The sequence below is a fragment of the Protopterus annectens genome, chromosome 13.part0 (assembly GCF_019279795.1).
Source record: "Protopterus annectens isolate FY-2018-M chromosome 13.part0, PAN1.0, whole genome shotgun sequence".
In the NCBI taxonomy this organism is placed as follows: Eukaryota; Metazoa; Chordata; order Ceratodontiformes; family Protopteridae; genus Protopterus; species Protopterus annectens.
This window is the reverse complement of record NC_056747.1, coordinates 469578964-469600265: the sequence shown is the minus strand read 5'-3', so window position 1 is coordinate 469600265 and position 21302 is coordinate 469578964. Positions and strand designations below refer to the sequence as shown.

At 43.1% G+C, this 21302-nt stretch overlaps 1 protein-coding gene across 1 annotated transcript in view; it reads right to left on the bottom strand.

The window, feature by feature from the left end:
- The window catches only part of HIP1 (huntingtin interacting protein 1), a 2554439-nt gene that overhangs the window by 1327000 nt on the left and 1206137 nt on the right, over positions 1–21302 (bottom strand). The gene's annotated exons all lie outside the window — the stretch shown is intronic.

Here is a 21302-nt window from a genome sequence, read left to right as displayed (position 1 = left end):
TTATACGTCAGGCACAGATCGCCTCTGAACAGGCGGTATGCCACTGAATAGAGCTGGAGTTTCTTTAACCAGGCAGCATATGGCATCTGTTTGAGCCCTTTGATCCTCTTGGTGAGGTACTTTTGGGGTCTTTCCAGTTGCTGCAGGTGTCTGGTAAGGTACATCCCAACAGGGGCATTGTACTCAATTATAGGCCTGCTGAGGGATGAGTATGATCTAGATGTGAATCCCTTCATGATGAGGTGGGCTATATAAAATGTTTTTCTAACCACTTTGGCCACGTGGTTGTCAAATGAGAGATTGCTATCAACTTGGGTCCCCAGGTCCCTAATTACTTCTAATGTACTTAATGGATTACCACCTATGTGGTAATTTGTGGGCACTTCGTTTTTGCCAAAGGGGATGACTATACACTTTTCGGCATTTAGCTTGAGGCCATGGCTCTGGCACCAGTTGCGTATTTCTATGAGGCCCTTTTGGAGGATGCTTGTGTCAGCTGGAGAGTCGATTATGATGGCCAGTTTGCAGTCCTCTGCGAACTTGGTCAGCCACAGTCCTTCCGTGTTGGCCTGTACCTCCGAGAAATATATACCGAACAAGAGAGGTCTCAGGACTGAGCCTTGTGGGACACCACTTGTAACTGGTTTGGAGTCTGACATGGCTCCAGCAATTCTAACCATGTGGGTTCTGTCCTTGAGCCAGTTTGCAATCCATCTAGTGACATAGGGGTTTATATTTAAGCTGGTGAGCTTCTCTATAATGCCCGAGTGGGGTATTGTATCGAAGGCTTTTGTGAGGTCCAGGTAGGCTGTGTGGACAACCTTCCCCTCGTCAATGGCCTTGGTGACTGTTTCAAAGAAATCAACCAGGTTTAAGAGGCAGGATCTGCCCTTAACAAAGCCGAACTGGGTAGGATCCAGTGTCTGTAGGTCCCCAATATCTTTATTTATGAGGTCCATGATGATCCTTTTCATAGCTTTGCAGACCAAGCTAGTCAGGCCTATGGGGCGATAGTTTCCAGGATCCATTGAGGCACCACCTTTATGGAGAGGGACCACTGTTGCTGTACGCCACTCTTTGGGCACATATCCTGTAGTAAGGCTGAGATTGCACAGTAGTTTTATGTTTGGGTTTAGCTCTTCTTGGAGTTCATGTAGGACACAGCCCGGGACACTGCCTGGTCTCATTGATGCTGTGTTTTTTGCTTTGGAGAGGGCGGCTCTTACCTGAGTATCTGAGATGTCAGGGGGGCAGCACTCTGCTGGGATAGATATTTGCCCTTTTGGTGTGGAGGGGGGGAGTTTGCACTGAACCTGTCAGCTAGGATGTTGGCAATGTCTGTGGGTTCGGTGTTTCTTTTGTCATTTTGGACTAATTCTGAGCATATCTGGGAATTACCACCCAGGTACCTAACATAACTAAAGAAAGCCTTGTGATTATCCTTAGTGTCCTGTGCAATTTCCTCTCGAAGCTGGCCTTAGACAATTTTATGAGTGCCCATAGTTTTTTGCTAATACTGATCAGTGATGCCTTCCCTTTTTGGGATTTTGCTCTATCATTTAGTAGCTTCCTCCTTCTATTGTATAGTTTGTTTATGGCTGGGGTCCACCAGACAGGACGTCTGCCTTTGGAGGATTGGGTCTTGGTTTTATTTTGGATCGCATGATCCATGCATTCCTGAAGGTGTCCATAGAATGCATTTATAGAGGATTCTGCGGTCTGGGCCGTATTTCCCGCAGGCCCGGGGGCTTTGAAGGATTCCACCTCGGTTTTGAGGAGTGTGCATTTGCTTTAGAGAAGGTTTTCACTGTGGTTTTCTGGGCAGGGGGTGGGGTTGGGATGTGAATATCCAGTGAGATTAGTTTATGATCTGATCTTACCAGTGAGGGATACACTTCTGGTCTGAAGCATAGAGTCCCCATGTTGGTGATGATCAGGTCCAGTATGTTTTCCCCTCTTGTGGGAGTGGTAACAAGTTGTTCCATAGCATTTGAGTTTATAAATTCTAGGAACCTTTGGGCTAGGTGTGGGAGCTAGAGTAATGCTTCCAGTCTATGTTTGGGTAGTTGAAGTCACCCAATATAATGGTGTTTGGAGAGACCTTCATATTTTCCAGTGTTCTCAGGAAGGCCGAGTGGGGTTCCTGGGTTTGGGAGTGTGGTCTGTGTCAGGCTATAACCTGGAAGGCAGTTTTACCCACTGTTAGTTGCACATGGATAGTCTCTGATGCTTCGTCCATTGCCACCAACCTGAAGGTGTGGGTATCTTTGATGAATATCGATACTCCCCCCTCCTTTTGTGGTTCGGTCCAAGTTTTGGGGCCGAAAAGCATGGTATGAGGTATAACCTGGTAGTGCTGGGGTGCTCTCGGTAGTCCTGAACCAGGTATCTGTTACTGCACAGATATCGATGTTCTCCATGCTAAGGAGAGTTTTGAGTGCGTGCATCTTGAGGTTTAGACTTCTGGCGTTGAGTAGCATTACTCTTATTCTTATCCCTTGTGATACCTCTGGATGTAGGTTTGTCCTTTGAGCCTTGCCTAAAAAAGGCACTATGGGGGTAGCAAGAGCCTATGCCAATATCCGAAAGCCCAGGGGTGACAGGTGCAAGCCATCCCTAGCGAAGCAGGTGGTTCAACAGAAGGTGAGTATGTGAGGGTGTAGTGCCTGTGATTAGTTAGCACTGGCAGATATGACTGCTCACGTGGACAAATGCCAGGTAAGTCATATGCAATGTGTCACAGGCAACGTACATGTGAACAGGACAAACAGTGACGTTCTGTCAAGTGAGATATGGACATACATATTGTAAGCTATGCAGATGTCACAAGGAGTCCACAGAAGCTCTGTAACTCTGCATTGCAGGTGGGATCAGTGTTCCAGGGTAACTGCAAGCAAACATACATGCAAACAAAGCTACAGTAAGCAGGGCTGCATGTAGTCCATTGTACAACAAACAAGCTGTACCACTTCCAGTAGATAACAGTGCAAAAATGCAGGCACTATACACATGTACATGGAAATACACAGATCAGATGGCTAGGGTCCAGTCTCAGTGCACACAAGTGTACAGACCATGTACCGTCAGGATGTACAATAACTGGATGGAAACCCAGGTGCTCATACCTGCAGTAATACACATGTCAAATAACAGACACTGAGCCTTCACTCAGTGGTTCCATACTTAGTAGGATGTATGCTACCTGGCCTGCCACCACAGTATCCCTGACATGTATGGGGACTCTCCCTCCTGTGACAGTTTTGTGTGTTGGGGCTGTCTAGCATGGTATGAGATGTGAGCTTGCAGTGCTAAGGTGCTCCTGTGTGTCCTGTACCAGTCGTGTAGTACTGCACACATATCAACATCCTCAAACATCCGCATTTCAGAGTCCAGTGTGGGCAACATGCCACTTGCAGTTTACATGTCCATCATTGCGTATCAATACTTTCATTACCTTATAGGTTCATAGGTTCATACTAGGCTATCTGCCCGAGGGCATTTACAAGCCTAGCCCATAGTTTTGTGGCTTACGCCACCCCTTTAGTATGGGGAACCATACCCATTATTTTGCTGTGCCTCTGTCGAGCAGTGACACTGAGGTAATCCCTGAGGTATATCTGCGATCTCCCATCCCTTGGTCAAGATTTCTCTTGAACAAAGCCAGCGAGGTGCTCTGCCTCACATATACCGGGATTTTGTTCCACAGCATAGGGAGTCTTTGGGTGATGAATCTATCCCTCCAGCACGTCCTATTAATAGCCGTGTCGAGGTTTAAGTCTCCCGCCCTTGTGGCTCTGACGGATCTAGATTTTTTGAGGTGAAGCATATTCATCAAATCTGGGTTTGACATGGCCTTGTATGTTAGGCAAAGGTCACCTCTGAGCAAGCGGTAAGCGACTGAATAGAGCTGGAGTTCTTTCAGTCGGGCAGCATAGGACAGATGTTTGAGACCCTTTATCCTTTTGGTGAGGAACTTTTATGGCCTCTCCAGCTGCTGCAAATGTCGGGTCAGATACATTCCGAATGGGGCATTGTACTCAATCATTGGTCTGATGAGTGATGAGTATAGGGAGACTATGACCTCCCTTGATCTAGATGAGAATCCCTTCATGATAAGGTGGGCAATGTAGAAGGTCTTCCTAACTACTTTAGCTACATGGGTGTCGAATGACAGACTACTATCAACCTGGGTCCCCAGGTCCCTGATAACTTCTTCTGTGCTCAGTGGATTGCCACCTATTTGGTAGCTAGGGGTAACCTTGTTTTTCCCGAAGGGTATGACTATGCATTTTTGGCATTTAACTTTAGGCCATGGCTCTGGCACCAGTTATCTGTTTCTGTGAGACCCTTCTGAAGGATATCTGTGTCAGATGTGTTTTCTACTATGTCGCCCAGTTTGCAGTCATCTGCAAACTTTGTCAGCCATAACCCTCCTGTGGTTGCTTGTACTGGAAAAGTAGATGCCAAACAAGAGTGGGCCCAGGACTGAGCCCTGTGGTACACCACTTGTGACAGGCTTTGAGTCTGACATGGCGCCAGCAACTCTGACCCTGTGGGTTCTGTCACTCAGCCAGTTTGCAACCCATCTTGTGATGTATGGGTTAACATTTAAGCTGATGAGTTTTCAATGATACCCAAGTGGGGTATTGTATCAAGGCCTTCGCCAGATCGAGGTAGGCTGTATGGACTGCCTTTCCCTCATCAATGGCTTTGGTGACTGTTTCGAAAAAGTCAACCAAGTTTAGATGGCATGATCTGCCTTTGACAAAGCCAAACTGGGATGGATCCAAAGTCTGCAAATTACCTATGTCTTTATTTATGAGGTCCATTATGATCCTCTCCATGGCTTTGCAGATAAGGCTTGTCAAGCTAATGGGTCGGTAATTTCCAGGGTCGGTGGAGGCACTGCCTTTGTGAAGTGGGACCACAGTTGCAGTGCGCCACTCCTGTGCGTATCCAGAGGTAAGACTATGATTGAACAGCTGTCCTAGCTGTGGGTTTAGTTCCTCGTTGAGTTCGTGGAGCACACAGCCGGGGACACCATCAGGTCCCATGGATGCTGTGTTTTTTGCTTTGGTACGAGCAGTTCTCAGTTGGACGTTGCAGATGTTGGGGGGCTGCAATCGCTTGGTATAGATATCTCTCCTTTTGGGGGAGGGGGTGAAGTTTGCACTGAACCTGTCAGCCAGTATGTTGGCAATGTCTGTAGGATCAGTAATCTTCACATCATTTTGAACTAGTTCTGAGCATATCTGGGAGTTTCCTCCCAGGTTTCTAACATAGCTAAAGAAGGCCTTATGATTGTCTTTTGAGTCTTTAGCTATTTTTCTCTCAAAATTTGCTTTGGATGATTTTATGAGAGCTCTTAGTTTTTTACTTATAGTGATCAAGGGTGTCTTACCTTTTAAGGATTTTGCTCTATCTTGTAGTAGTTTCCTCCTTTTGTTGTAGAGTTTGTTTATGGCTGGGGTCCACCAGACTGGATGCTTGCCTTTGGTACAAAGAGTCTTTGTTTTGCTTGGGATTGCCTTATCCATGCAGTCCTGCAGGTGCTGGTAGAAGGCATTTGTAAGTGATTCAGCGGCTTGAGTACTGTTTTCCGCCGGCTCGGGGGCCTTAAAGGAGACCATACTAGTCTTTAGAAGTGTGAAGTCGGCTTTCGAGAAGTTCTTTACTGTGGTCTTTTTTATTTCAGGTGGGGGTGGGATGAGGACCTCCAGCAAGATTAGTTTGTGATCTGATCTCACCAGTGAGGGGTATACTTCCGGTGTTTAACATTGTGCTCCCATGTTCGTGATGATGAGATCAAGTATGTTTTCTCCTCTTGTGGGGATGGTGACTAGTTGTTCCATGGCATTTGAGTTTATGAATTCCAGGAATTCCCTGTGCTACCTATGTATGTAGCCTTCTGTTGACATCCATACCACCAGTATGCCAACATGTGCACATGATACACTATGATACTTACCATGGGTGTAGACAACAGTACATGACAATCATACCCTTACTGCATCAGGTATGCTGGGATATACCCACAATTATATCAGCACACAGTACTGTTAACAACATGATACTATTACTACACGTCTATGTAGTCACCCTGTGCATCAGCAACATGTTAACCTGTACCTGCACTGATGTTACAGATTGCAGGAGGTGGCACAGTTTCATCATATGCACAGGGTGTGAACTTGGTATGCCTGAGTCAGCCACCGATACCACCAATTGACATGTATGTGTATGTGTGTTGGTGAGGGACAGCAGTACAAGGTGGGGCAATGTTGATGCAGTGTGTGCATGTATGCAGTAGCCCTAGGTGTTGTCAATTCGCATGTGTGTATGGATGCACACAGTTCCACCTCATGGCTGCCATATACTGGTGTTTGTGGACAGCCACAGACTGTACCTGCCAGGTCATACAGATCAGTGTCTCTGGCCACGGACATGGTACCTGTGCCTTGCAGGGGTGCTATGGACCGTATCCGGTACCAACCCAGACTGGGTACTGTCATCAGAAGCAGGTGTTCATTGACTGGACACAGATCCCTGTCGGGCCTGGCCAGAGCCACGTGCACGTGGTCTCCTGGGGCAGTCTGACGACAGCACAGACCCAGCATTGCTGGGGCTGCTGCTGGCACTATGGGGGCGGCTGCAGCCCTGTTGTCGTCCGCGACTGCCAGCTGCTGCTGGCATACGCCCACGTCGACGTCTCAACCGTCCACCATCGCCCTGGCTCATGGACATGTAGTTGTGGAACCGGTCTAATATGTCCCCACAACGTCTGTCTATGACATCGGTGAAATTACGGATGGCAGCCGCAATGTCACGCATACTGTCAGTCATGGCTGTGCGACATACTGTCAGCTCCCTCAGACCCTGTCTGGTGTACCGTTCCATATGTGACTGTGCCTGCATGACAGCCCGAAACATAGCTGAGGTTGTAAGACCTCTGTGGGCACGTCTGACAGGGGCAGTACGCCCACGGATGCTCCCACGAGAACCCCTGGACATCTGTCTGTGTGGTACCATCTCAGGACCATGCCCATGGCTGCTGTGTGGGGACACATGTGCCACAGATACCACATTACCCTGGTCAATGCCCACTGTATCCTGTCCATCACCTAGGGACATTGGTGACAAAGGGTGTATTGGCAGGATAACTGTGCGCATTGATGGGGTTGACAGCTGTGTACTGTCAATTGGCTGACCAATGACGGACCCTGGCATGCCTTCCTGTGCCATTACACAGATGTCATCATTATCAGTACCCATGGCACCTGATTCAGGTTTCCTGCTGCATGACACCAGAGCAGCACCAGAACCTGTGGGAGGAAAACAGGAAACACAGTTTACAATGTCTACACAATATTACCAGTGATGCACACATCCACACATGCACAAGTCCACACGTGCACACATGCACACATGCACATGTGCACACATGCACACAGTTGCACACTACTCAGTATGCGAGATATCAACACACAGACACACCTGCATGCATACACAGAGCACTACTCAGTGAGCCTAATATTACTATTACTATCAAGACTATTAAAGGTGTTGTTAATACACACTCACCAGCATGGAGAGGCTGCATTGCTGTTACACCGGAGGGACCTGCAGAAGTGAGGAAACTAATGTCAGTGGGCACAACTGTGCCATTGTTACTGAGTATGATACAGGTCAGTAGTACAACAGTCGCCTTTCACAGGTCAGCTGCTGATATTGAGAATATCACACTTGCACATTAAATACTATGATGACAGCTACAAACCAAGGACACACCTCACACATGCATTAACTACCAGTGTACACAACAGTCAACTATACATATGGCATATTACTTGCACACTCGTAGTCTTGCTGCTGTGTGGCTCCAGCCTCCATCATAATGCAAGTCTACTGCTGTTGTTGTTGTTGGCGGGCTGCAGCCACAACACTTATGAGTAGTCCCTCCAGTCTGGTGAGTGGGGGATGTGTAGCCACCCCACCACCTGTGGCAACCTGTTGCCTGTGGATATCCGATGCACGCTGACGGACATTTCTGATTAAATCACTGCAGTGATGTCGTACCTGCTCATATGTCCTATTATGTGTGCCTATGTCATTTACCCGACAGACCAGGTCTTGCCACAGTGCAGCCCTCTCCTGCTGATTCTGGCTGGTGCGGGAAAAGAGTATTGCATAATCCCACACCAGGCTCTGGTGTATCTCCTCATCCTCAGCTGCTGAGTAAGATGGATTGCGCTGGTGAGCCATGGTCCTGAAAAAGGAAATAACATGATATCAGCAAAATATGTCAGCAGAATTTGGCACACATGCTACACATGCTACTCGACTGTTGTGATACAACATATCTCACATATATAGCATCTGTCTGTCTATTGGTGGATACACATGTAACTGGCCAGGTATCAGTGCTCAGCCAACTGTGCAACAGTACCTGGCACACTCCAAATGACATACTACCAAACCCCAGCAGTCAGAACACTGATTCAGGTCCAAAGCACCTCCTCACTCTGGGGGTTTGTATCGAGGTACTGTATGGGGTACATCATCAACTACTGTGAGCTGACCACAAACTAATTGCCCTGGATATACATATACCACCTCCACCACCACCAGCACAAACGACTATAGTGAATAACATTTCAAATGCAAACTTTACACTTTGTAACAGTGACATGGTATCCTTTCAGCCCACTGGGCCAGTGGAAGACACAACCCACAATGCTGACCCCTTCACAAATTATTTCTACGGACATCTCCTAGAATGCATGGATCATGCAATCCCATATAAGACCAAGACACTCTCCACAAAGGGACAGCATCCTGTCTGGTGGACCCCAGCCATAGACAGATTGTATAACAAAAGATGGAAGCTACTGCAAGGCAGAGCATAATTCCATAAAGGGAAGGCATGTTTGATCAGCACTAGTAAGGAGCTATTTTCTCACATACAAACATCCATGGGCAACTTTGAGAGGGAAATCAACAGGGACACTACAGATAACCACAAGGCCTTCTTCAGTTATGTTAGCAACCTGGTCAGAAACCCTCCACTATGCTCATAGTTAGTACACAACAACAAATAATTCCCTGAACCCACAAATATTGGCAACATTGTGGCAGACAGGTTCAGTGCAGGTTTCCCCCCTCCCCCAAAATAAGACATAGTTATCCCAGCTGACTGTAACCTCCCTGTCGTCACAGATGTCCAGGTGAGAGCCGCCCTCAGGAAAGCAAGATACACAACATGAATGGGACCTTATGGTATCCCCGGTTGCATGCTACATGAACTCCAAGAGGAGATAAACACACATATAGAAGTGCTATGTAACACTGGCCTGACTACAGGATATGTACCTGTACACTGGCGCACAGCAGCAGTGGTTCCACTACACGAAGGAGGCACCTCTACATACCAATACAATACAACACAATACAATACATTACAATACAATATGCTATTGCCCCTGGGACTACAGCAGCATACTGTTCTGCTACCCTGACCATTGTGACACATGTGATTTGATGGCACCTGCTGCTGTCAGTTACACAGGGTGACTCATATGGCATATTACCTATCTGACTAACATTCAACAGGGGTAAGTGTGACATGTACTCATGGGGAGTCTTGCTTCTTAACGCTGGGTGGTTTATTGCAGGGTATGTCTTATCTGTGGGTAGGAACCTGTACCTCCACCATGTGCTCTCTATTGCAGTGTCACGGACGACACACAGCAGTCATTTAGGTTGTGGATGATGTGAGGTGTTACTATGGTCGTTGGACATCTGTCATGGGTGTGACTTAAGTATGTAAATCCAGGAGTTGTAACCTCTATGTGGGTAGTATGTGTGTACTCTGTGGTGTTGTCAGTCACTGTGCATTGGTAATGTGTTTGAGTGCATTGTCACATATGTGTATATATATATATATATATATATATATATATATATATATATATATATGTCTGTCTACATATACACATATATATATTGATGTACATACATTGCTATAGATATGGAGAGAGGGGGGGGTGACAGAGAGGGTGGGACAGGGGGAGTATGAGATCGTCATATACAGTCATACCTATAGATAGTCTGATCTGTCTATGTATCCACATATATCTATATCTGTATGTGTGTATTACATATATATGTTTGTACATATTCTATCTATCTACATCTGTCTATGTATTCCTACATCTCTCTCTATGTATGTATACATATATGCATATATATATATATATATATATATATATATATATATATATATATATATATACATACATATATTGACATACATACGTATCCATATGATAGGTATATCAACATGTTTGTTTACAAAACTGTATACACACACTAACATACTGCTAAACATACATAACTGTGAAACCTACTTTGTACATTGCACTACAACCTACATTCAACCTACATTGATATGTGCACATGGATGCTCTCACATACATATGTATGTACAGCCTTCACTGATAGTTGCTGTATGTCCCCTGCCCTTTGCACATCTTCATATACATATGGATACAGACCAATGACACATATGGAGGGTTCACAGTATGTAGACTTTTATAGTATTACTTTACATTACCTGCGTTTGTCACAGCTGCTTGTGTTGCCGTCTGGTTTTGTGTCCTGCTGCTCCACTTGCCAGTTGTCAGCTTTCAAGTGGTTGTTGCTGACCGGTTTTGTTTGTGTATGTTTAATTTTTTTTCTCTGTCTCTCTCTCTCTCTCTCTCTCTGTCATTCCCTACCTCCACAGGGTGCAATGAAAGTATTGCATGTGTGGACTGGGAGTACAGCATGCTTTTGTAGGTATCTGCATATGTCCATGTCATGGCCTCTGCACCAATTGTTAGCCAGCATTTGCTAATTGCATGCAGCCAGTTGTGTACTGATTGCAGTTCTCACTGTGATTTCAGGACAGTGCTATAAAAAGGTATGTGAGATAGGCGTAACCCTTTCAGATTTGAAGGGCAGGGACCATGCTGGTATGCTGTGGACACTGTTCTGTGAGTGTAAAGGTTAGTATCTCTCTCATATTTCCGGCTGTGTTGTAGATTAACATTTCTCCATTCATTTCTCCAGTTTCATGTACTAAGTGTGTATGTACACTGACACCTAAGACTACTACTACTGTTAATGTGGGGGTGTGTGCTTTCCTGTGGGACAAGTGGTGTAACTGGTGTATAGCAGTGGCTCTTGCACTTTGTTGCTATGGCTTCAATATTTGCACTTTACATTCACTACTTGTATGCCTGCTAGGTGTCTTGACTATAGTGTGTTGCTGTGGCTTTCCTATTTTCCACGTACATTCACACCTTGGAATGCTTGCTATATCTGCTAGGGTGTTACTGCATGCAGTGTGGTCTGGCCATGGTGTGGGCCTTGATATCTATTAGGGTATTTGAGTATGCTGCTGAGCAGGCCCCAGAGACTCTCAGGTGCATCTTTTATCTGCCTTATGGAATGGTACATATCAGTGGGGTACACCCATTAAATTGTCTGGTATTCTGCAGTTGTGACTGTGGGATAGCATGAGCATATGTATTACTACACTATTTCTGCCGTGCAAGTGGTGCATACTTTCAGGACTTCATAATTACCATTGCATGTGTTGCAACACCTTTCTGCCTACTGTTTGTACATTTCACATGGAGTCTGTGGAGCATCCCTGTAACTCAGTCACTGTTGCTATGTCTAGGCTCTTAACTATTCAAATATGGCAGTGTCAGACCTCTCAAGTGTACAGATATTTGCAGGTTGACCACATTTCTGCCTCATATTTTGGTCAATATCTCATGAACAGCTCTTTCTGGCAAATCACTCTGGGCTCAAGTCAGAATATAGTGACAAACATTTAAGTTTCAGACTTCACACCCTTCCAAACATCCAACAAAATGCAGAACCTGTTACTCTCTGAACTGTCTAAGTTTGTTGTAACATTATTTGGAATGTGTCCCAGTTTTTGGCCCTTTGCTCCACATATTTTCTTACTTGGTCCGGATGTGTTCCTGTAAGAGGTTGTGGGGTAAGGGAGTGATTATCCTGCTGTGAGTATGTGTGTGGCTTGCAAGATCCTAGAGTGACATTATTACCTACCAGCTACCAACTAGCATGGCTGTTTCTGTTCGCACACTACTATTATAGAAATCCACTAGATTTGACAGTAAATATACATGACATGCTTTGTGTACTACACATCCTATATTCCCTTTACATTCATTCCTACTATTACATGATATATTTATTGTAGCACAATGTTCTTATATAACAGTCATGGCTTAGTGGTAAGTCATGCAGACTACTGTTTCCAAGGTCCTGGGTTCGGGACTGACAGTGGGATTTTATTTTGCTTTTGAACAGACTACAGGACCTGTCATTCAGAGTGACTAAGGCACTTTTAAGCAGTTGTAACCTGGTTAGCGCTGGTTTGCGCGGAGCTCCCGCATGCGCACTTGCATTCAGCTCCACGCACACCCGCTTACAACCACTTAAAAGTGCTTACTCTTGCGCATACCCGCGCTATTTCTTAGAAAGAAATGAAAATGGGGAGACAGGAAAGTGGTGAAAAAGGGGTCACAAAGAGGGTACGACAGTAGGGAAACAAGCTTGGGTTTTGCAGGAGGGATGTAGGTAAGACCCATAGCTGCCCATTTCTTCATCAGCAACAGCTGTGCATATGTTTGTAATTTGGTGTGACATTTGAAACCTTCCACCCCTGAGAGAGGTGTAAGGACAACAATAATACTTGTTGTACAGCCACTTGTAATTGACAGTTTCCATGTCCAGCAGACATGTGTGCGAAATGGGCAGCTATGTATGGGATGTAATTTTTTTGTGGGTACAGAGTGCCCTTTTTTTTTTTTCAGGTGAGAGTGGTATGTCAGGTAAAGGAAGTTGGTATAGTTGGGGAGGTAGGTTGGGTAGGTCAACAGACAAGACAAACAAGACGCATACAGGGGCGGTGTATGACACGTGTGGGGGGGGTTACACAATTGACGGGGACGGATGTTTGGATAACTAGAGCCCATGAGCCCACAGATGGCAACAGTGGAACTGATATCCCCACCCATGGGCAGTTGCCACTGTGCCTTCACTGCCCAGGACGGGGCTGTGCTGGGGGCTGTGTAGGCCGGGCAGCAGGCATGCCCGTTAGTTGTGCCACCTGTGCCTCAAGCTGGCGTAGGGGCCCAAGAACAGCTTCCTGGATCTCCCTACGCACCACAGTCCGGACGCTATGGAGGGTGAGTGGTGGTTCTCCTCTGGCCACACTTGCAGAGGGGGGACGAGCCCCATCCCCTACAGCGCTTCCACCCACAGGTGGCACAGGGCCAAAGGAGGAGGGTCCACACTGGGCACTACTGCCAGGTGCACTCGCCAGCTGAGGTGGGAGAGGTGGGTCCGCTGGAACCCGCCTTCCCTGTCGTCCTATGTTTTGCATTGTGTCATGACAGTTGGGGTTAGTAACATACAATACCATTCACAATTAGTTGTAACAGCATGCATTAGTATTCCCATTAACCAAACACCCAGATATTCAAACCATTTAACAGCGAGCATAACACATGCATAATTTGAACAGCAATACACAGTCCAACAACATGCAGGGTTGATTGATGGCAACAGGCCATCAGGTTTGGATGTATGAACAGGGCAGATGCATCAACGTACATGCAAATATGTATGACTCAACAGGACAAATGTCCAGGGGTGTTAATTGTGATTGCACATACCAATTTCACGTGGAATGGATTATATGTGGTTATAGGGTAGGGTAGGGTAGGGTGAAGAAAATATAATTAACACCTTAAAATACCCATACATATGCTGTACATTTCTAATAGATGCAGATATATACACACTACAGTTCTACCTACAGTTTCCTATGTGATAACTACTTCAAGTTGGTGATAGGAATGTTACTGCTACATCAATATACATTTTCATTTTTATTCATACACGTTCATATCTGGCTCTGTTCAGCTACATCATCCTGCTACATTTGCTTTATACAGCTATAGACAACTGTGGATGTTTGGTATTCCAGACAACCATACTATCTGCATATTGCAGACTGAGAGCAACATATCCAGATTTTGGGATACACATTCCAGCTGCAGGAACATTTTGAACACATTTCGTAGTTTGGTTCTGCTCGTCACATTCATTTCATTCTGTACTGACTGCAGTATACTTTATTCAGGAGTTATTACTACTTTATTGGTGGATTGATAACTCTTTCTCACACTCTCTCACTTGTTTTATTTTTACAATTCAGGATGGTACTTACTTCTAGGCTTTATTGACATGTTTTATCTGTAGTTATTACAATCCTTTCCAACAGTCTCACTTCTGTCATGTTTCAGTATTTCAACAGGGATATATTTCACACGTGTTTTACTCAGCTTCTGCAGCTGTACTTTTAGGCCTGCTGCAGGTTGTGTACTATTATATTACAGGTGGGACATCTTTATTTCAGAATTTATTTCAGACATTTTCATTTTTCTGTTTGGATTACAGACTGCAACACACTTTTGTAATCAAGCAATACTTGCAAACCCTCTTACACTGTTACTTGCACAATTTATTACTTAGTGACTACACTGCACTCTTTTGCTAACTGTCATACTTTTATATTTATTTTCAGTTAAAGGGAGAGGATTACTGACTTGCCTGGTGGCGTAACCGCACAAGCCTATCGCCATAGGCTCTACAGTTCGCAGAACGGACACCTGCAGCTGTAATATAAATAAAGTAATATTGGAATACACATCACCATAATATCAGCTAGGTTAATTTCTTACATAAATAATTAGATGTAACTTACTCAGTAGTGGGGCGTTGGGCATTTGCTGGGCCTCCTGGATCCAAAGGTTCAGTTGGTCCTGCTTCCGTCTCTTCAGGTCCACATGGTGGTGACGGACCTGCTCACCAGTCCGTGGAATCCCTGTGGCACTAGTAAGATCATGAGCCAACCGGTCCCACGCCTCAGCCCTATATGCTCCCCACAGGACCTGGCCCTGCATGAGTTGGGCCTCATGATTGTGGACAAGGAGCCAAACCATATATTTGGACTCCTCAACACCCCACCTCTGTGCTCGAAAGCAACTACCCTCACCTACACCTGACATTCTGGCTGCAAGTTAGTTCTACAATCGGTTATGCTGTGTACTCCCGCCTATGGGGCTTATATATGCCGTTTTTCCCGCACTTATCTGTGATTGGCCATTTTGGAATTGTATCAGCTTCACAAAACCTGCTTTGTCATGTTCCTCTTTCTATTCATTCCTATATATTTGCTATTACTGCATTTCTAAGTACAGCTGTCATAGCTTAGTGGTTCAGTACCTTGACTATGGTGCATGGTATCCTGGATTCGAACCTGGCCACTGCTTTTTATATTTTATGACTGTCTAGACAGGCTAGGAGGTGTGTCTGTGTAAAGGCAGTTTTGTTACAGCTTGCTCAATGTTGCCCGTCTGTTAGCTTGTTGGTGCGGTGCACAGATCCGCCCAAACGGGTTACCTGGTTTACGCTTCATTTGGCTGTCAGCACGCATATTACGCTCAGCTCAGCTAGGGGCACACAGTTTCAGCGTGTTAAACCACTGCTCACCTACGGGCACTCATTTTGCACCTGTTGAACCACTGCTCACCTACGGGCACTCATTTTGCACCTGTTAAACCACTGCTCACCTTCGGGCACTCATTTTACACCTGTTAAACCACTGCTCACCTATGGGCAGATGCACTCAACTTGTTAAACTGTAGCTCAGCTATAGGCACATCTGGCATTTTTTATTATTTTGTTATCTCACATTTCTTCAAAATAAATGGCCCATTTCATTACATTTTACATAAAATATAATTTTATATGTGTACATATATGTCAGGGATTTGTTTCGTGCTTATTTCACTAAAAATAAAAATTGATGTTGTGGGTCTCGAACCATGACTGCCTGCTCTTCAGCCGACGTCTCTACCGCTATGCTATTGCTTTTTGGCTTACTTTGCATATTTAGTTCTTATATGTTTTTCCACTGACTGCTAACTGTGGCTAAGCTACAGGCACGCCCGCGCAAACGAGCGCACTCACTGGCAAACATCTTTACAATTTAAAAAAAATATATAACATGTTCATTTACATATTTTATGTTCATAGTCTGTGGGGGCATGTGTTGTGTTGTGTTTATTCACATTTCCATGGACTCTGTCGTGGGGGTTTACTTTCGGGACTTTTACTCTTCTGGGGGCGTGTCCGTTTGCAGGGCTCGGCCTACGGACACGCCCTCTACTGTCTTCCACGGACCGTGTAAGCCTTAGGTGTGATTCAGCATGCCCTCATGCATATGCATGACATGCTGACGTCACACCGTTTAACTGCAGCCTCCGTGTAAGCCTTGTAACTCTTACACGGAGGCTTCGTGAATCCTGCCCATTGTCTTTTTATTGGCAAAGGTTGCAGGGACAAGGAAGCAGGGACCTCAGTCAATGGGGCTTGGGGGCAGGCATGGCTAAGCACACCATGAATTTCTCAAACAATTTTTAGGCAGAGGCTCACTCAGCTGAGAAGAATTGCAAGCTTTCTTAAAAACATCCTTCAACTCTGGAATCAACAGAGGGAAGGTCACCACATCTGGGACCTTATCCTACAATTGATCATATACCCAGATAATCTCAGGGGCAGTCAATGACTGCTCCAAAATTAATACATTCCTAAATCTAGCAAGCATTTGAATAAAATAAAGCATCTGCTTGAGTTTCTGAACACATTCACCCTCTGTGAAAACTGACTGGTCAAACTATGACACTTCCGAAACCACATATTCTGGATCCCCTTCAAAAGCAGGATCTGTAGTTGAATGGTGGTAAGAGTGCTGATGTTACTGATAACCCAGTTTTGCACCCCATAATCAATAGCCTGAATAATGGATCTAGCCATAGCCAGCAGCTTAGGTGAAAACACAGTTGGAGACTGTTGTCCTATAATGTGGTGGGTCTTTTGTTTCTTTTTTGCATACACTGCACTACTGGGAGAATCCCCTTAGGGAAACATTACCAATACTGGCAACAGATTCTGTATCCCTAATTTCCCCTGCACCTAAAGAGTTTGGTTCTCTGGTAATTAAACCAGGCAATGGCACAGCTCTGGAGGACAGGTCTGACCCTTGTGTCACACACAGTTGTGGTACTACCACCACATCAGAAGACCTGGAAGCAAAAGAAGACAAGTGGTCTGACAGCCTACCCAAGTCTACTGTTGAGTCACATGCCATAGGCTATGGTATATTTCTAGATTTGCTTTTATGTTTTTAGGTGTACAAGGGGTAGATAGTGGGGGGGGGGGGGCACCGTATCAGAGCCCATCTAGTCAGGTGACAAAAAAGTAGCCACAGCAATACCAAATAATTGCTGCATGGCCAGCCAGCAAAAAAATGAACAAATTCCACTATCTTCCCTTTAAATAGCAATCTGTAGTCTATTTCTGCAAGAGTATTTATTATTCTGTACACTGTACTGCACTGAATAAAATGTCAGTAGTTTCAGTAACACAGTTCAAAGCACAAAATACATGCACAGAAGTGCCCCATTTTTTGTGAACAAAAGGCTAGTTTTTGAGGCAGTAACAGCTTTGGGGGAAAAAAAAGCATAAACATATGAAAAAACCTAGTCAGAAATGTATAATACAAAAAATTCACCAAAATTGCAACTCAAACAAAAAATCATTTAAAATGCATTAATCCTGCTCAATCTCATCAAATAATCTTAACCACCACTCAAAAAAAAAAAACCTGCAACATCAGCAAGTTTTTCTGTCAAAACTTCCGATTTAAAATCTTAATCAACAGAAAAAACAGGAGCAATTAACTCATGGCTCTGGAAGCATGAGGTAATGAGAGGAACTGTAGTAAAATGGCCTTAGTACAGAAACTCACCAACCATTCAGAAATGGCCATAAAACACAATAGAAGGGTTAAAATACCCAGGAAACAAACAGTGTATAATAAACAGTATAAGATTTACATTGTGCAGGCAATGTAAAAACACATGTATAAAGGAAATGTATATTTTAAAATACGAAACTTTGATACCTAAAAATTTAAATGTTGAATGCAATTGAAACTGTATTTTACGGTGAATACATTTTTTTAATTTATAGTTGGCACTTTAAGAGTTAATTAGCAGGTTTTGAATGTAATTGATTTATTGTTTAATTTCCTTTTAGTTGTTTTTTTTTTTATGGACATAAGATGTTCAAGTGATATTTTTTACTGTTTTACTCCTTTAAGACTTTGTGCCAAATCGCTAGAGAAGTGTTTAATAAATATTTCTTCTGGGTCTATAGCTTAGTTGTTTGCATATCATTTTCAGTTTATTTTGTGATTGTTTTGATTTTTTTTTATGGCTACAGGCCCTTCTTTTACGGTTCCCCATATTTTTTTGAGAAGATACTAGCAGTAATCTTTAGAGAGATAATTTCACATCAGCAAAAGAGATGCCATGTGTTGCAAACTCAATTCAATTTTGGGATAAACATTTGGATGACAGAAATGGTCATACAAATGATCCTCTTTCTGCTACTGGATATTGTGCCACCACTGCTTTGTCAGGGGAGTTGCAAAATATGTGACTAATTAGAAAGACTGATGTTTAAAGAGACTAATATTTATTAAAACATATTAGGTTTGAGGAGATATTTGAAGCATGATACACTCCTGAGAGGTTTATGTGCATTCAAAAGTCCTAGCATTCCCTTTGCCCTTTCTGATAATAAACAATTTCAGTCTTGCTGGGTGGCTGCCGCATGTCACTGCTCCATAGAATGAATAAATATCCTGATTGAGAGGGATATGTTAAAAGAATGTAAACTTAAAGATGAAGCTCAAGTGTTATACAATGTGCTATTGAAACATCTGAACACCATGCATTTAGATACAAGCATAATAAATTTATAAACTTGTTAACTTAGAAGCAGATATAGTGGAGAAAAAGTTAAATTACAGTGAGATATATGGTACTATAAACAAGGTAGAACTTTCTGTTTGACAGCCAGTCAGCAGGAGGGATTTTACTCATGTACAGACAAGACCAACGGTCATCACAAATAATATGTAGTTTCATTTGCTTCCTCAGAGGGAGCAGAATTTACATTAGACAGGTATAGCAATGCTTCTTTCCCTTTGTTACCAGCGACAACAGAACTGGAGAATATGAATCACTTTCATGACATGGAACACAGAGATAAACAATCTAAACAACACTTTCATGACATGGAACACAGAGATAAACAAATTATACAACACAAGAAGAGAGGTAGATATGTACAGGGTACGACCAAGGACAGCAGCAGCATTTTCATAAATGGGGAAAATGGGAATGATAATTTTTTTACAATGGACATTCTTTGAACTCCACGGTAATCAATTTATCTGGTTTTACAGTAACAAATGAGTGTTTTTCTCTTTAAACTTAGGTCTGAAGTTCACTCCTACAGTTTTAGCATGCTTACATGTCTTAAAATGTAAACATTTTTAAACTGGTACAGAAGATGTATCTTTTGCATTATTTTAGACAAAGTGATACTAACCAGTTGGAAGCACTTAATACTAAGGATGAATTTAATTACTCTAGCTGACAGTTTTTATTCTTGCGCTTCAGAGGTAGATGAAATTAATGCTTACTGTTTGTTGAATACCTCGCAGGTTAAAGGCACAAGTTGTTTTAGTCCACCATTTATTAATGATAATGTGAAACATTTTTCAGCTATTCTCAGTTTTGCAGTGGAGGAAGATTTTAATGATTTTATGGTTAAAAATGTCACATTTGTTATAATATGACTAAAGCTGAATGGACTGTATTAAAGGATCTAAGCAATAATAGACATTTGATTATTAAACCAGCTGATAAGAGCAACCATATAATTTTTATGCATTATGAGCAATATTTATGAATGTGTTACATACATTTAGAAAATAAAACAACATATGTAAAAAACTAAATAAATTTATACGAACTAGCAGTTGAACAATTTATAGAAAATCCAATGATGGTGAGCAATATTTACATGGAAATTGCTGTTATCCTCCACATTTAATTTCTTTGTTACTGTATGGTGAGTTATTACACCTTTGAAGACATTGTAATAAAGAATTAGATTTTATTACGAAACTAAAAAAACTATGGAGATGTTCATTTTTTTCCAAACACCTTTATTGAATTATCACTTGTTACATAGGCAAATTTACATTCATATAAAAGTAATCACACTATAATTAACATAAGCACTTTGCTTCACATATATTGCTATATATCATAACAACTAAACAACTTTACATCATTTATTCAATTCCTGCCCTTTTTTCTTTTTTAAACAAGAAATATCTTTATTAAACCATCACTTACTAAACAGGCAGTCATATATTTATACAAATGAAAACAAACCACACTGACATAATCCTAGTTGCAAGTATTTTACATCACAAACCATACTGACACTCGCAGTTGCAAATATTATACGTCACTTAACCTACTCAATCTTTTTCAGTGAAGCATTACATAGCTCATTTAAGTCCTGATGCCTTTTAAATCTCATTCCTTCCTTGTATGTATTGTTTCCACAATTCCCCTTTTTTCTATGTAGTTTGTTCCTACCCTTTTCTAATGATCTCAATTCCAATTGTTTTCTCTCTGTTCCTATATTCACTACTTCTAGTATAGTTGGTTTAGATTTTGATTTCCATCTCCTAGTAATTGCTTTTTTTTGGCAGCCACTGTTACTAGACAAAGCAAGGCCTTACCATGCCTAGGCAATTTCAATTCTCAAAGCTCAGAATAATCATCTACTTCATAAGACCCATCTGCCTACCCAGCATCTCCAACAGTGCATCCTGTAGGGAATCCTCAAAGTCCACCAAGTCACCGCACTCCCAGAAAATATGTTCCCAATTACCTTTCTTCCCTGTCACACCTCCAACATTTGCTGTCTGCTGAGTAAAAATTATCTGGAGTCTACTTGGGGTATAGAAATATCTATGTAAACATTCCCAGGCAAAAATCCAAACTCTTCTAAGATTTTGTTTATTTATTTATTTAGCATTTGTTGCCAGGATAGTCCAACTGGACAACAAGTGTCTGTTTTCAGTGGAGTCCTGGGGAGAAAAACTCCATAAGTTTACAGAGAGAAGAAAAATTTACAAAAGAGACATTACAGAGCAGTAGCATACAGATTGTAGACTTTACAGCCGTACATATACAATAAGAGGATATTCCCCCTTTTGG